The sequence below is a fragment of the Patagioenas fasciata genome, chromosome 1 (assembly GCF_037038585.1).
Source record: "Patagioenas fasciata isolate bPatFas1 chromosome 1, bPatFas1.hap1, whole genome shotgun sequence".
NCBI classification, from domain to species: Eukaryota; Metazoa; Chordata; class Aves; order Columbiformes; family Columbidae; genus Patagioenas; species Patagioenas fasciata.
Window position 1 is genome coordinate 203919136 of NC_092520.1, and position 16124 is coordinate 203935259.

The 16124-nt window shown below is 39.5% G+C and overlaps 1 protein-coding gene across 2 annotated transcripts in view; it reads right to left on the reverse strand.

Moving 5' to 3' along the window:
* The window catches only part of SEMA3C (semaphorin 3C), a 125484-nt gene that overhangs the window by 104750 nt on the left and 4610 nt on the right, over positions 1-16124 (reverse strand). The gene's annotated exons all lie outside the window — the stretch shown is intronic.

Genomic DNA, 16124 nt, shown 5'->3' on the forward strand with positions numbered 1-16124 from the left:
TTCATGTGCAGGAGGAGACGAGGCAAAGAAGGTGTGGCAGCTGGGCAAACAGAGGTGGCATATTTTGCTATGAACTGTGACCCCCGATTACTAAGTAATGTTTGTGGAAAAGAACAATTGCTTTATCCAAGAACAATCTTGTTGGTATTTTCTATCAATAAAGAAATCATCAAAGGATTGTTTTTCCTAACTTAATTTAGAAAGAAAATAGTTTTAGTTGTTCTTCAGAAAATATCTTCATCTCGTCTAGTCTTTTTTATCATTGGCATTTATTGTTGTAGATAACAGCTGTTGAAAGCCTTCAATCACAGAGCTTTTGAAGGCTGATGGAAGCATCAAGCTAATATTTTCAGTGGCTCTGGGATCTGAACCCATATCCTCAGGATTAAGGTGGATCAAATGAAAATGAATACCTCTTTACAGACAAAATCCACCTATCCTTTACCACACAGAGAATGAATTTGTCTGCACAGAGTCTAGAGCAGTGAATTGAGATTTTTTAAATTATTATTATTATTCATATACAAAGTATTTTGCTCCTATTTTGTTATTACCAAAATGAAACAATGCTTTGGCTTCCCCAGTGACAAGAATTAACGCCCAAAATGTATATTAATAGAGTAATGAATTTAGGCTTTTGCTTTTAAACAGCTTGTATGAATTGAGTTATGGGCAGGAATCAAAAGTTATCCTCAGAAAGTTATAGAGAAACATCTCTAAAAATGGCTAGCAGATGAGTTCCTCATGATATCATGACATCCATCCTCAAGAAACACTCAAAAACTGCCATGGGACACAACACTCACATTTGTTCACACCCTCTGGAAAACAAACTCAGCAGTTGACTCTAACCCCACTGGAGCCAACAAAATCCTCTTTTTTCTGCCCCAGCTGGACAGTGGAACAACTTTATAGCCATTAAGTACATACACAGACAGATACATGGTCCTGATTCTGATCTTTAAAGTGGCTGAATGATGAACTATTGTAATATGAATGGAATCAGACTCTGTTCATATTATATGTGGAGCTGAGCCTGGAGAGAGGTGAAGAGGCAGTGAACAGTTACTGAACTGAGCAGCTCACCATTAGAATGGAAGAATCTCTTTCTAAGACTAAAAATAAGCCAAAGAACAAATAAAAGTTTCTGGACCACGTGGCACAGACGGAGAGATGAGAGAACTGAGTTGGTCTGGTTTTAAGAACCAAGGAAAAGGGGAAATCTTATTGCTGTGTACAACGACCTGTTGGAAGCTACTGAATCATTGACATTAAAGGGTGGGATTTCCACCCTTGGAGTTATTCACGACTGAATTGGGCACATCTCAGAGCAACCTGATCTAATCAGACCTGCTTTGAGCAGGATGTTGGCTGGAGCTCCCTTCCAACTCATATGATTCTGATTCTGTGGAAGACAGGAAAAATGTAGTTTTGTTAAATAATGTCAGTAAGAGACCATACAACCTCCTGGAGAGGTTAAAGAAAGTTTCCCTAAGTCTGTACAGCCTAACAATCAACAAACTTTTAATGATTTTTTCAAATATTCAAAATAATACAGTATCAATCACAGGACCCAAAATAATAACCTCAGAAGAACATACCATATTACTAGTTTTTTGAATGCTGGTAGTGTATGTATGCATGCATGCAAGTGTGTGCATTTATCATGAAAGAACAGAGTTCCAGCTTGCAACCTCGGGCCCCAAAAAGAAAGAAAATTACATAGCTTGGGCAAATTTAGGATGATATGCATATAGAACAGGATGTGGCCAGGTAGTTTAGAATTTTTTACTCTGGACTTTGCCATCTTAATATCATTTTTGCAAACTTTTTTTTTGCTGTACATCTGCCATATATCAGAAAACATAAAACTTACCCAGAAGGAGACTCGTACACCTCCACAAACATCGTATGTACTGCAGAAGTCTGCTTTATCTGTTCAATGTAACATTATACACATGTACAAACTTTGAAAGTAAACTCGAAACAGATGTCACTGTAAGTAAAGATCTAATATCTATTGTGAGACCAAGTGTATACTGTGAAATTTGGTTATAAATGTCACTTATTTAACCTTAATTTTAAATTGGTATTAAAGGAGTTCAACTGAATTTTAAATGAATAAATAAATTCTACACCTGTAAATTTAGTTGGATTCTGCACAGTCCACCGTAACGTGTTGATTTACTCATCATATTATGAATCAGCTCAGTTTAACAACAGGAAGTCAATCTGTTTTTCTTAAACAAGGGAACAAAGGAGATTATGCAAAGAAAATACAGGTAGAATCATATGATATTCCTTTAATTTCATTTCATGTAATGTTGCATATCTAGAATTTCTGCCATTCCTTAGAAGAGGAATTTTTATATTTTACTGTGCAGTTACAGACAGATCCATGTTTTTCCCTTCCACACCAGGGAAATCTATTGTATTAACCTGTAAGAAAACAATTTACACAACATGCAATGTTTCAGACTTGGAACCTCACACTTTAGGCACAATAATTTGCAGTAGGCATCTAAATAAAAATTCCTGATGTTGAGTGTTTATAGCTTCCATTGTGGACACAGGCTGCCAGGTCATTTGAGTCAGATTTCTGACCTTTTTGAGAAAAGCTAACTTTGTTCTTCAGAACTGCTTTAGTAGATAAGCTGTGCTGGAAACACTGCCAAAATAGATGCCAGCGTCTTCATACTCACACCTATCGATTGCTGATAAATTCAGAGAACTACAAAGGACACAGGCTGGAAAGGACATCTGAAGCTTACGTCAGCCAAACTCCTGCTCAAAACAGGACTAGCTACTGAAGTGAGATAGGTTTGCGTGGAACCTCGTCTAGCTGAGTTTCAAATACCTGGAGTGATGAGAGTCCAGCCTCCCTGTATAACCTGTTTCAGTGTCTCACTATGCCTATGGTGAGGAAGGAAAAAAAAAAAAAAAAAAAGCAAAAATGTCCTACCATCTAAACAGAATTTCTTTTCCTGATACTTGAGACTTCTGCCTTTTGTGCTGTCACAGTGCACTTATTAGAAAAGTTCAGCTCTGTCCTCTCTCTACTCTCCCTGTCAGATAGTTGAAGATATCCATGAGATGCCCCTCAGCCTTCTTCAGGCTGAAGAAAGTCAGATATCTCAGCATCTCCTTGTACACCGCATGCTCCAGCACCCATAACAACTTAGCAGTCCCTGACTGGGTGCTTTTATTTTTCTAGCACCTCTTATGCTGTGAGGGCCCAAAACAACACAGCAATCTCCCTGATTTCTCCTCTCCAGAAATCAGAACAAATAAATGGACATGACTGAAGAAAACTTTAACATATAAATGACACTGTGGGCCAGAATTGTGCTCAGTTCATGTGTAGAAAATTAATATTTTGCCTCCTAACTGAGTCTAAAGAGAATACACGTATGTACTTTCTTCAACATGAGCAGATCTGATATCAGATCTGAAGTCAGCTTCAAAGGAGCTGGAGATTAGAGCAGATGTTATGGCTGAAGGTTCTCATACATGAGTTGGGGTGGAGTAATTTCATCCCAACTCCTTCTGCCTGTGAGTAATCTCCATAAGACCCTTTCACCTCTTGGTAACTCCCACATTATCCTCTCACTCTCCACAGAGAAATAGCTGCTTTCTTGAAAGGGCCTTTTGGAGAAAAAATGTCCCACAATCTATTTCTCTCTCACTCATTTCCACATAGAACTCATAGCTATCAGCCAAGAATTAGAGCCTCGTGGAACAAAACTCATTTTCAGCTGCTCAGCAAACAGGTTGGGGCCATCACAGGCACAGAGCAGGAAAAATAAGCAAAGGGAACAGTAAACAGTGAGTGGCCACCTTGTTTATTCAGAGTGCCTGTGGTTTATTGATGTTACACACAATCTCAGGTTTAGCTGATCTTAGATGTTTTCTCTCATGTCCAACCTGATCTGAACGGGACTTTACTCCAGCTGGCTAGGGAAGCTTTCAACAGCCAGAAGCAAGCCATAAACCTCTCCCAATGCCATTGTCCCCTCATGTGTAGAAAGAGAATAACCTTAAAGCAAAGGTCCTTTGCAGTCACCACACAGAGTGAAAAGAAACAACTCAGCTGCTTGCCTGTTGGAGAAGTCCAGGCAGACTTCTTTCACCTCTCTAAGGACAAGATAAGAGAGGAACTGGCTATACAAGGAGGACAGGTTGCCTCATAAACAGCATTCAATGCCTGACTCCAATACCAATACTAATACCAATATCAGTACCAAAATAGTACGTTGAATAAAAACACGCTCAACAGAAGAAAATATATAATAATAATAATAATAGAGAGGGATCTCATCACTATACTGCAGTTATGGATGTATCTGGAGTACTCTTGAGAGGGAAAGTTCTTTGGCAATGATACCCTGAGAATCTGGAAAGAAATGTATCTTTTTTCGAAACAGCAAATAGAAATTAGGTCATTATTTGTGACAGATTCCTGTACTGCAAACAAATTCAACTCAAGAAAGATTGTTTTTTTTGTTTTTGTTGTTTTGTCTTTTTTTTTTTTTTAATAGGTATTTAATTCTATTGGATCTCACCCCCCTAACACATCTTTGTAAATTACCACAGTAGGTATGAAATCTGCCCAAGTATTGATTCAGCTGGCACAACCTTCCTCTATAAAACTCTTTTCAGAGCTCTTGCATCAGGGTGGTCTGCTCTCCCCAGCTGCCAGGGAGATGCTGAATTCCTGTGCTTGCCCCTGTCCCCCAGTGCCGGCCTTTATTGAAGTGGACACAGCAGCAGCTTTAACTAGCCCAGCCACATATATACACACAAATGCAGCAAGGGTCTTTCTGTTCTGTAAGAACCATGTTAGTGCTTCAAGAACTCACTGATCATCTTCAGGGTGGTGGGCCAGGAGGGAGAATCCTTCAGCCAAGGAAACACATACCATGCAAGTAAAGATTCTCCAGCATCTCAAAGGAAAAGATGGGACCAGATAAAAGCCCGTTGTTTGTCAGACCTTGCTGGTGGGTCAAACCATGCTGGCCAAGTTTGTAAGTCTTCTCCTTGCTTCACTTTCTGAAACTGTTAGTGCAGACAGTGGTATACCTGAGCACATTTGAAATTTTCAAATTATTTTTGCAATTTTATGCAGTTTTGCAATTTTATGCAGTTTTGCCACTTAAGCTGCCTGTGTCAGCTTAAGAACATGTTTATGTGAGATCAGGAAATAGTAGAGAGGGAGTCTGAAGAAACATCCAATGAAATAAAAATCACTGACATTTTATTCTTCTCCTACTCTACTTCTGAAAATTATGTTTGAAAAAGTCTTAACATTTGCAACCATCCATATCTCCTGGATAAATGAATGGCTGACACCCTTCTCATTTTAAAGGGACTTATCAAAGCTATAAAGATGATAAGTTATTAAACCACAGGTAATGGCTTTGCAGGCATATTCATTTTCATATTTTATAGCCATGTGTGCACAGTTTTATTTCCTTAATGCAAACCACAATAAAACACCTCATGAGGGCTTTAAACTCTTTTGTCTTTGCTGTAGGTTTGTCTGCTTCAAGAAAAAAAAAGTAAAAAGATGGTGCTTTATTTTCAACAGTGGCAGGAAGTGGGTTTTTAGACGAATCAGCTTAAAAAATTCCAGCTGTGTTCATGTTGATGCCATTGAAAAGTCTAAGCCCAGGATCAGCTCTCCACGCCAACTAAATCCTTTTCAGGCCTCAAAAAGTAAATTTTTGAAAAAATGCCAAGCCTCTCCTTGAACATAACATCTTAATTGGCTGATATTAGAAAAACAAAGTGCCATTCTGAAGATGTAAGTGCTCACTTTTCTGTATACTTCTTTGATATTGTGCCTTGTAAAAGCACTCAACATACTAACACAGAGACTGTCTCGGAAAACTGCAATGACAGGTATGCAGGCTGGTTATTTCAGACAAGGTGGAATTTCTAAGAACCGTAGAAACTAAATGTGCTAGAAACATCTCCTGTACCATGGAAATGCATCAGAAAGACCAAAGAAGTGTGTGACAGTGTTTGCCCAAGGAAAACATCGTGTTTCATTCCTTGTCTGGCTGTGGCTCGGTAGAGGATAAGGAAACTCCACTCTTATTGTCTTCTAAGGTCAGTAATTGCTTTCAAGAAGTTTCTGTATCCGTTTTAGGTTCACATTCAGTAAAATATTTGAGATCAAAAAGCAGAAAATGCAGGAGAACACATTGATGTATGTATGAAACCGTGTTTTGAATGCACATGCCTTCTTGCATTAAAAACAAATTACTGCAGGACTATTAACACATCACAGTATCACAGTATCACAGTATCACAGTATGTTTGGGATTGGAAGGGACCTCAAAAGATCATCTAGTCCAATCCCCCTGCTGGAGCAGGAACGCCTAGGTGAGGTCGCACAGGAATGTGTCCAGGCGGGCTTTGAATGTCTCCAGGGAAGGAGACTCCACAACCTCCCTGGGTAGCCTGTTCCAGTGCTCTGTTACCCTCACTGAGAAGAAGTTCTTTCTCAAATTTAAGTGGAACCTCTTGTGTTCCAGCTTGATCCCATTGCCCCTTGTCCTATCATTGTTTGCCACTGAGAAGAGCCTGACTCCATCCTCATGGCACTCACCCTTTATATATTTATAAACATTAATAAGGTCACCCCTCAGTCTCCTCTTCTCCAAACTAAAGAGCCCCAGCTCCCTCAGCCTTTCTTCATAAGGGAGATGCTCCACTCCCTTAATCATCTTTGTTGCCCTACGCTGGACCCTCTCCAGCAGTTCCCTGTCCTTCTTGAACTGAGGGGCCCAGAACTGAACACAATATTCCAGATGGGGTCTCACCAGGGCGGAGTAGAGGGGAAGGAGGACCTCTCTCGATCTACTGACCACCCCCCTTGTAATACACCCAAGGATGCCATTAGCCTTCCTGGCCACAAGGGCACAGTGCTGGCTCATGGTCATCCTGTTGTCCACCAGGACCCCCAGGTCCCTTTCCCCTACACTGCTCTCTAATAGGTCATGCCCCAACCTATACTGGAACTTGGGATTGTTCCTGCCCAGATGCAGGACTCTACACTTTCCCTTGTTAAATTCCATCAGATTATCCCCCGCCCAACTCTCCAGCCTGTCCAGGTCCCGCTGGATGGCGGCACAGCCTTCTGGCGTGTCAGCCACTCCTCCCAGCTTAGTGTCATCAGCAAACTTGCTGATAGTACACTCAATTCCCTCGTCTAAATCATTAATGAATATATTGAATAATATTGGCCCCAGTACTGACCCCTGAGGCACTCCACTAGATACTGGCCTCCAACTGGACTCCGCACCATTGACCACCACTCTCTGGCTTCTCTCTTTAAGCCAGTTTGCAACCCACCTCACTACTCTATTGTCGAGACCACACCTCCTCAATTTAGCTGTGAGGATGCTGTGAGGGACTGTGTCAAAGGCTTTACTGAAGTCAAGGTAGACCACATCCACCGCTCTGCCATCATCCATCCACCTTGTTACATTCTCATAAAAGGCTATGAGGTTGGTCAAGCATGACTTACCCTTGGTAAAGCCATGCTGACTGCCCCTAATGACCCTCTTATCCCTGATGTGCCTTGAGATGGCACCAAGGATAAGCTGTTCCATTACTTTCCCAGGGACAGAGGTGAGGCTGACCGGTCTATAATTACCCGGGTCCTCCTTCTTGCCCTTTTTAAAGACTGGAGTGACATTTGCTTTCCTCCAATCCTCGGGCACCTCTCCCGTTTCCCAAGACTTGGCAAAAATGATGGATAGCGGTCTAGCAATGACTTCAGCCAGCTCCCTCAGCACCCGCGGATGCATCCCATCTGGACCCATGGATTTATGGACGTCCAGACTACTTAATTGTTCCCTAACCCAGTCCTCATCGACTAAAGCAAACTCCTCCATTAACCTGGCTTCATCCGGCGTCTCAGGGGTACAGGGTTCCCCAGGACATCCTCCAGCGGAGTAGACAGAGACAAAGGCGGCATTCAGCAATTCTGCCTTCTCTGTGTCTTCTGCCACCAGGGCACCCACCTCATTCATCAGTGGGCCTACATTGCCTCTGGTATTAGTTTTATCTGCTATGTATTTGAAAAAGTTCTTCTTGCTGTCCTTGACCCCTCTCGCCAGCTGTAATTCTAAGGAGGCCTTGGCTACCCTAGCTGCCTTCCTGCATCCTCTAACAGCAGCCTTATATTCCTCCCAAGTGGCCAGTCCCTGCTTCCATGACCTGTAAACTCGCCTCTTCTGCTTGAGCATACCCAACAGATCCCTATTCAACCACGCAGGCCTTCTGGCTCCCTTCCTCGACTTCCTACGTGTGGGGATGCTCTGATCCTGAGCATGGAAGAAGCAATCTCTGAATGCAATCCAGCTCTCTTGGGCCCCTTTTCCTTCAAGCAGTCTTGCCCATGGGGTTTCCCTCAGCAGTTGCTTGAAAAGGCCTTCTACTGTTTCATCTTTGTTTCCTGTTACACTACTAATTTTCGTGTGCATATATACCATGATACTTATCTTCCCCTTTTGCTGTTCAAAACTTTGCATTCTTGGCCTTTTACATGAGAAGAGAATGAACCTCTTCAATCCCAGACATTGAACTGAATGAGCGATCAGACACTTGCTTCACATATTTCCCTTATCCCTGTAAATCTGCCTCTGCAGCTCCTTTAAGACAGGAGACTGAGGGATATAACCTGATTTATACAGATGTTAAAAGAAGCTAAATATTTTTCCAATTTAATTGATTCTGAACTGACAGAAATTGATTTATTCTGCATAACAAAGGAAATGGTATTAAGCAACAGAAACAACAACAAATGACCAGAATAACAGGTGACAGAGAAAGCCTGTTACTCTCAGGGAAGAATTTACAAGACCTTGTTTGGTTTAGTTTTTTTTTTTTTTCAGTTGCATTTGCAAAGCAATACAGGAACTATGAAATTGCAAAGGAAATGCTAAAATGAAACAATAGATAGTTGAAACTGAGTTTTAATACATCACACATTTACTGTGCAATTCTAAACCAGTCCTTTTCTCTATTTCAGAATGCCAGTCTGACCCTCTTAATGGCTGAAAGTGATGTCTTTAATTGAAGAATTTGGCTTCAATTTGGTGAGGGTTTTTTTGTTTTCTTTTATTTTGGTTTTGTTTTTTGTTGTTGTTGTTGTTTGGCTTTTTTTGTTGTTGCTGCTGTTGTTTATTTCTGGTTTGTTTTTTTTTTTTTTCCTGATTGGTTGGTTTGGCTTGGGTTTGGTCATGTGGTTGTTGGGTTTTATCTTTTTTTTTTTTTTTTTTTTTTTACTAAAATTAACTACCAAGACATTTTTTTTCCATTAAGCAACTTGGCAGTCCAGGGTGATTGTGATGTCTCCTGATTCACATTCTAGAAGATAATTTCAGTAAGGCAATGATTTATCTCATAGCAGTGACTAATATGAAGCAGAACAGTTTAAAAGTCTGTGTATTCATTCCAAACTATTTCTAAATGTTGCATTTCACAAAATCATATTTGCATTTGAAATTTGTACTTGAAGTATTAACTTCTCATAAAAATAGGGTGTGTTTTACATAAAGTATTTACTTACAGCTTTCAAAAATAATCATTTAAAAAACCCAAACCAAATCATTCTTGCTTCCCCAGGATTACGGATGTCATTAAAAATGACAGATCACACTCCTGAGATGATGTTGAAATCAAGAACTGGCCAAATTAACAATGAAGAACTCGGCCCTGAAAAGGTGCTCATAGACCAAACTCTAAGCTCATAATGATTTGAGGGCATTCGCATCCCAGATCTGAAATTCACCTTCTCTCCTGATCAACACACAGAGTACCTAATAGATCCTGCATTGAACTCAGTGGAGCTATATAGTGGTGAAACGCTGTTCCAGAGATTTTTCTATCAAGATGGCCTGATAGAGGGCTCCAGAAAAAAAGGGTTTTTCAGATAATGATGAAATACCATTGGCTACTGTTTCTTGTAGATAAGATGTAAGATGGTACCACTACATTTCTTCAAAATGTTGTCTCCTGGTTTTGTCAGTTAAAAATATTTATACTGTGTTTCTGAAAATAATCTGGTCATAATCTGGGTTATTAATTGTGGTAATCAAGGAGCCTTTGTAGCACTCTATTTTTGCATACTGGTTTGCTCGGGTGAGAGTAGCAGTTGTGAGTATCCCAAATACTAGCTGCTGTACAGAGGGACAGGAAACATAACCTCTATCAACCTTATTCACACAAGAAGCAAGAGACTCTTCCTCAAGGAGAGAGAGATAGCCCTATATTCATAACAATAAGAAGAAAAACTAAATTCTCTAAAGGGCATAATGTTCCCAGCTACAGAGAGAGGGCAGTTGCATGGGAGAGGCAAAGCTATCACTCCTTATCTTCTTTCTGCTGTGATACCAGAGTCTTAGCTTCCAGTAAGCAGGATTTCTGCTTCCAGGAAGAAGCCGTATCAGTGGTGGATGAAGTAATAATGCAAATGCAATTGTACCAACTTTCCATTGAATAAGAATGGAGGTATGAAGGGAAGGGAGGAAGGACAGAACACCCATCATTCATTTCATTACTGGAAACACACACTTGTCTTAATTTGCACACTTCACCGTAAGACGGAAGACCAAACTTCACACCAATTCACACAGGTAATGGAGTATGTTTTACTCCTCAATTGTATCCCCAAGACCCCAAGTCTGTAATCGGTTGAACAGGGGAGAACACACAGCCTTCATTTAACCTGGAGTCTGCTGTGGCTGTGGCAATCTGGATGTAAAATGAGACGAGATGCAAAGCCATGCTGTGAATCAGTAAACTGTGTCCTTATGACAAAAGCCTTTCCCTAAGAGTCCCAACTCTTTTTATGAAGGACTGTTATTGAGAACACTGAAAAGTCAGCACCAAGAAAAACAAAATACACATGTTGAGGAAACGGCCAGTTCAAATGACAGGATAAGGTCTTGGTCTATGTATTTATTCATGGCAGGATCTCAGTCAACGCATTTCAATAAAATGAGTAATTATTGTCAGTCACGTCACTAATTATATTTGATACACAAAAGGGCTTGTGCAGCACCACATATCAAAGTGCACTGTGAACTCATCACATATGGAAATGGATCACAGAGGAGCTCTTGTTACTGGTCCTCAAACAGTCCTTAAAAAGATGGGGTATTAGAAATGTCTACATCATTTTTCTCTCATCGCATTTTTTTAAACGTAAAAGAAGATGTGTTGTACAATAATGGCAATATAACTGCCTATGTAAGGACTTCAGCACTTGCCTTGGACGAGCAACACAAGGGAGAATTGTAATGACAGCACAGTGGAACTGGCCAAGATAAGCTGCTTTCTTCTATGACAAGTAGAGAAAGCAAGGATGTGTCAAATCCGTCAAAATATTCTAAGATAAAGTTTGACTTTTTCCATACCAAAATAAATAATAATAAGAAAAAGAGATGGTTCAGATACAGGTCAGATGGACTGAGTTGGGGAACAGAAGAGATTAAAGGAAGTAAGACTTCTCTTAGATAACACATCTATTTTTTAGCATGCAAGAAACACTGAAGTTTTCTCAAACTTCATAAAATTCAATGACTTCTTCATCCAAGAGTAGGATTAAATTTATAAGCTTTTCCTCTAAATTTGGGGGCTGATACTTAACTACCTTGAAGACAATGTACTTATTTGTGCTTTCTGACAAGGGTGGCTCTGTTAGCAACTTCAGAGAACAAACAACGAACTGGACCAGTCATCATCTGTGACTTAAGTGTTATTGCATGATAGTTTCCATAACTGAAGTCAGAGCACATGGCACATGCAATCTAACCTTAAAAACAGAACCAATGTCTTAAATTCTCCTCTCATGTACACTCATGTTAACAATAATGACTGTGAAGCCAAGGTAGTGGCACTGCGACTGAACAAGAGTTAGTGAGAAAATAAGCAGATTCAATGTCATTTGTCAAGTGGGATCTCTACCCATGGAGCTTGAGAAAGAATACTGAGCATTTTACAGATTGAAGATAAAGTCTAAATATGACCCGCAAAGACTTCAATTTGTAAATTAGGTATTTGTCTTTAAGAACAACCAAAGACTTCATTGTCAATTCAACCACATGTAAAAATACTAACTTCATTATTAAAGATAAGAAAAAAAATAGTTTTAGTTGACAGTATTCAAAACTAAGTTTTTTGATCTCCAGTGTGAGACAATTGGAGGGGAAGGATTTTCACATGGTTGGTGCTCAACACTTTACGCTTTATAAATTAGTATTATTTAGGATCCATGAAGCTGTGAAAGCCACAAATCAGTTACTTTTGAGAAAATCTGACCCACAATTTGCTGAAAATTATGCAACTATAAATACCTACAAGATTTTTGTATGAGTCTTGCATAGAAACAAAAATAAAACCACAGTTCTCCTTTCTCTCTCTTTTTCTCTCTCTCTTTTTTTTTAATAAATAAATGCTTTACTTCATTTTGCAAGTAGCTTTCATTCCATGGACACCACCAAAGATTCAATCAACTATTTTAGCATAAACCATTACCTACTAGACTGTCATCAGCACAACGTCCCCCAAATAATAAATGAACTTTTTATTAACTCTGGTAACATTAGCATTACAATGAGGGATTGTTTAAAAACACGTTGTACTGCTGTTGCTCAAGAGCTCAAAGAAAATGGTTCTCAGTTCCTTTATTTTTCCTTGAGGGTAACCACAGGGGTTGCATTAAATCTTTTAAAATATGTTGACAGTTAAATAAGTGCTGCTGTTGCTCTGGTGACATTTTATGCTTTTTAATTGTCATTAATGAAGCTGACTGATACTTTCTTAAAAGCGCTTTACGTGTTATAGTAATTTCATGACAAAAAGAGGAACAAAACCGTCTGCAAATTAGCCTTGATCCACTTCTCGTATGGAATTTTCACTGGAGACAATGGGAGAATCTGCATGGGAAAAATCTGCTTGACCAGACATTTTAGGTAGGAATGCATGAAATGCTCCCATTAAATTGAGAAATTATCACTTGGTTGTGTGTCTCCATACAAATTCAAAGCTTAAAGATGATTTGCTTGGTGGGTTTTCCAAAATAAGTACTGAAGCTGCTTTGACTGATTCAGAATCTGATGTTAAAACGGTATGGCCCAAGATTTTAGGGTTGTACCAAAACCCAAAATGTAAATGTGAGCTGGAATGAAATGAAAGTCTGACACTATCCTGGAGTCTAATAATTCCTTTCTTGTTTTGATAATATTCCCACTGATTTGAGAAAGGTTTTGCCCTGCTAAAGACTGAAGGATACAGGTCCCAATTATCTGCTCAGAAACATTCACTAACAAGGAGGAATGCATGTAGCCTGAGAAACAGCAGACACTATGCTTGATAGTTCATAAACAGATAAGGTAAGTCTTTTGCTATGGGTAGAAAATAAACTATGGTGCTTTAAATTATGATGAGTGATTTAAGTAGATTAAGGAAGATCTATTCCAGAGCCAAGGAGCCTGAGGAGGTAAGAGGAGGGGGGGCGGTACACTTATAGTTTAGGGAGTGTCAAGTCCTTGGCTTCTCCCACCCTAGGTTCCCTCTCTCTCATGCTCCATGGTAACACAACAGATGATTCCCCAACATTACAGCATCTCCTGCACAACAAAATTCACATCTTTGCAATTTTAGAATCAGAAAAAATCTGCAACCACCTTTCTTTTTTCAACTGTAAGGGCTTTTCAAGTGCAGATATACAAATATTTATGGTTCAAGCCATCACAGTTGAACAGGACAATCTAATTTGTCATCAATGGAATCACCATGACGAATCATTCCAAGCAAACTGAGAACCCCTTTGCCTGATTCTCCATAAGCCTAGTGCCACATATAACCATGTATACCTGTGCAAAGCATGCAGTTCAGCTCCAGCCTGACCCTTTCCTTCATCCAAGTAAAGGGTTCTACCAGGTGCAAAGCAATAGAAATCAGGCCTCAGGGTTCTGTATGGCACTGCAATTTTCAAGCCACTCAGGGTGCAGACAGCAATAAGTTCCACACTCACGTCAGACACACATTTAACAATCTCAGCTAAGTCATGAGCTACATTTTAATTAGACAAGGGGCCAGGCTTTTGATTTCAAAAATAGAAATTAGGGTTGCAGTCCTTCATCTATTGAAGTTAATTGCAAAGTCCCTATTATCAGGCTCTTGAGGTATTACCCAGGCTTACTTTTTAATTACATTTGAGTCTTAATGAAGTAGATGGCAAAAAGAAAAGCAGCCCATGATTCAAATGATTCACATTTTATCTTTCCTGATGAACAACAGAATAGGTCAAGGTACTTGCTGGATTTTCCCATGAGAAATGCTGCAATGTGAATAAGCTCAATTGACTTGATCTTGAAGGAGCAGGTTAACTTTGAAAAGCGTCACTCATTTTCTCCTCCTGTATACATTCTACCCTCAAAACTTATGCAATGTAATTATAGACACCAAGCCAAATCCAATTCAGAACCTGAAAGATATCATGTAAGTATCCTAAGCTTGAATGACTTGTCTTCATTGTCTAATGTCTTCTAAAACATAAGGAGTCCTAATTATAGTTTTATTTTCACATTATGCACTTTACGAGAGTGACAGTTCTCCATAAAAACTGACAACATTTCAGGGCATGGAGACAGCCAATAACTTGATATTTCTACATGATTTAAAAACAATAAGCTATGAAGGAACTTAAGCAGAAAGAATGTTATCACACTTGGCAAGAGAACAATATAAAGTTTCACCTTTTTCTCTTATATCAGTACCCATGTAAATAAATGAAGATGTATAGAACAGACATTCATACTACAGGTGGGGTCATTACCTTGTTACACATAACAACTTGCAAACTCTTTTCACATAATGAAAGCTCTTTCTTACCATCTGGAAATCAGGCTTAAAATAAATTTACTGGTTTTATATTGTATGAAAATCTCAGCCCTTTATTTCAGATATTATTCATCATATTTTAAAATGCAGAATTACTTTCTTATTTTTATGACTTTGAAAGATCCATTAAAAACTAAGGACTTTAAAATATTTTTTTTTAAAAGGCTGAAAGTTAAAATAAGAATTAGAGAAAGTAAAATGTCCATTTTAAGAGAACCAGACTTTCACTGAAGCCAGAGACTCTCAGTTTTACCCATTCAAAGCATCACTTTAAAAATCAAGGAGAGGACACCAGACTTGCAACAACTGTCCATGATAGTTCAGAAATGAGCTGTAATTGAGGCAGCCCAGCAGGGTTACAGTCAGGAACCTGAGAGCTGAGGCTTTGTCCCCAGGGGTGGTCTAGGGTGCCAGAGCTCTTGGGGCCCAAGAACCTCACCAGAGAAAGGAGGTGCTGTGACAGAAAGCTGTCACAACTCCTTTTAAAGGAAGAAGGGACAACCTCCTTTCAAAGAGGGGCAGAGAAACTAAGGTTTCCATTCACTTTGCCTTCTTTCCCCTTAAATTCCTAGGATTGTTTGGGTGGGGTTTTTTTGTTGTTGTTGTTTTGTGGTTTTTTTCCCCTTTTCCCTATGTTCTGTGTTTCCAACTTGCATGATACCTGTGAATAACAAAGGAACAAAACACAAATCTCTGGAGTCCAGGTTAAAACCATTTGCCCCTCATGATGATTCTTTCCCATTCACAAAGCTAAATATCACAAAACCTCAGTAGATCACTTCCAACTTCATGCTCATAGCAGAGGTCTGGGAAAGCCCAGATTGCTTTCCAGGCCACCATGGACACAATGTGGAAATCTGAACCATTCTGTTTTGTGTAACTGTGACAAACCTGCAGGTGTAACACACAACCATGGCCAAACTTGCTATTGCGTTGAATTGTGTAGAATCAGTACCATTTACATTAAGTCAGAATTACTTAAGGAAGGACAAGAAATTCCTTCCTACTTCTTAATTTGGCAGTCCCTCCTGGAATGTAATTTCTACTATTGCTTTTACTGGAACCATGACACTTTACACCTATTAAGTATCACACTCATAAGTTTAGGGTCCTATGCTCCACAATAGACGTCTTGTAACTGTTCAGTCTGCTGTTTGATATTTGTAGGTCTAACTTAGCACGTCTCCTTCTGGATGTCTCTC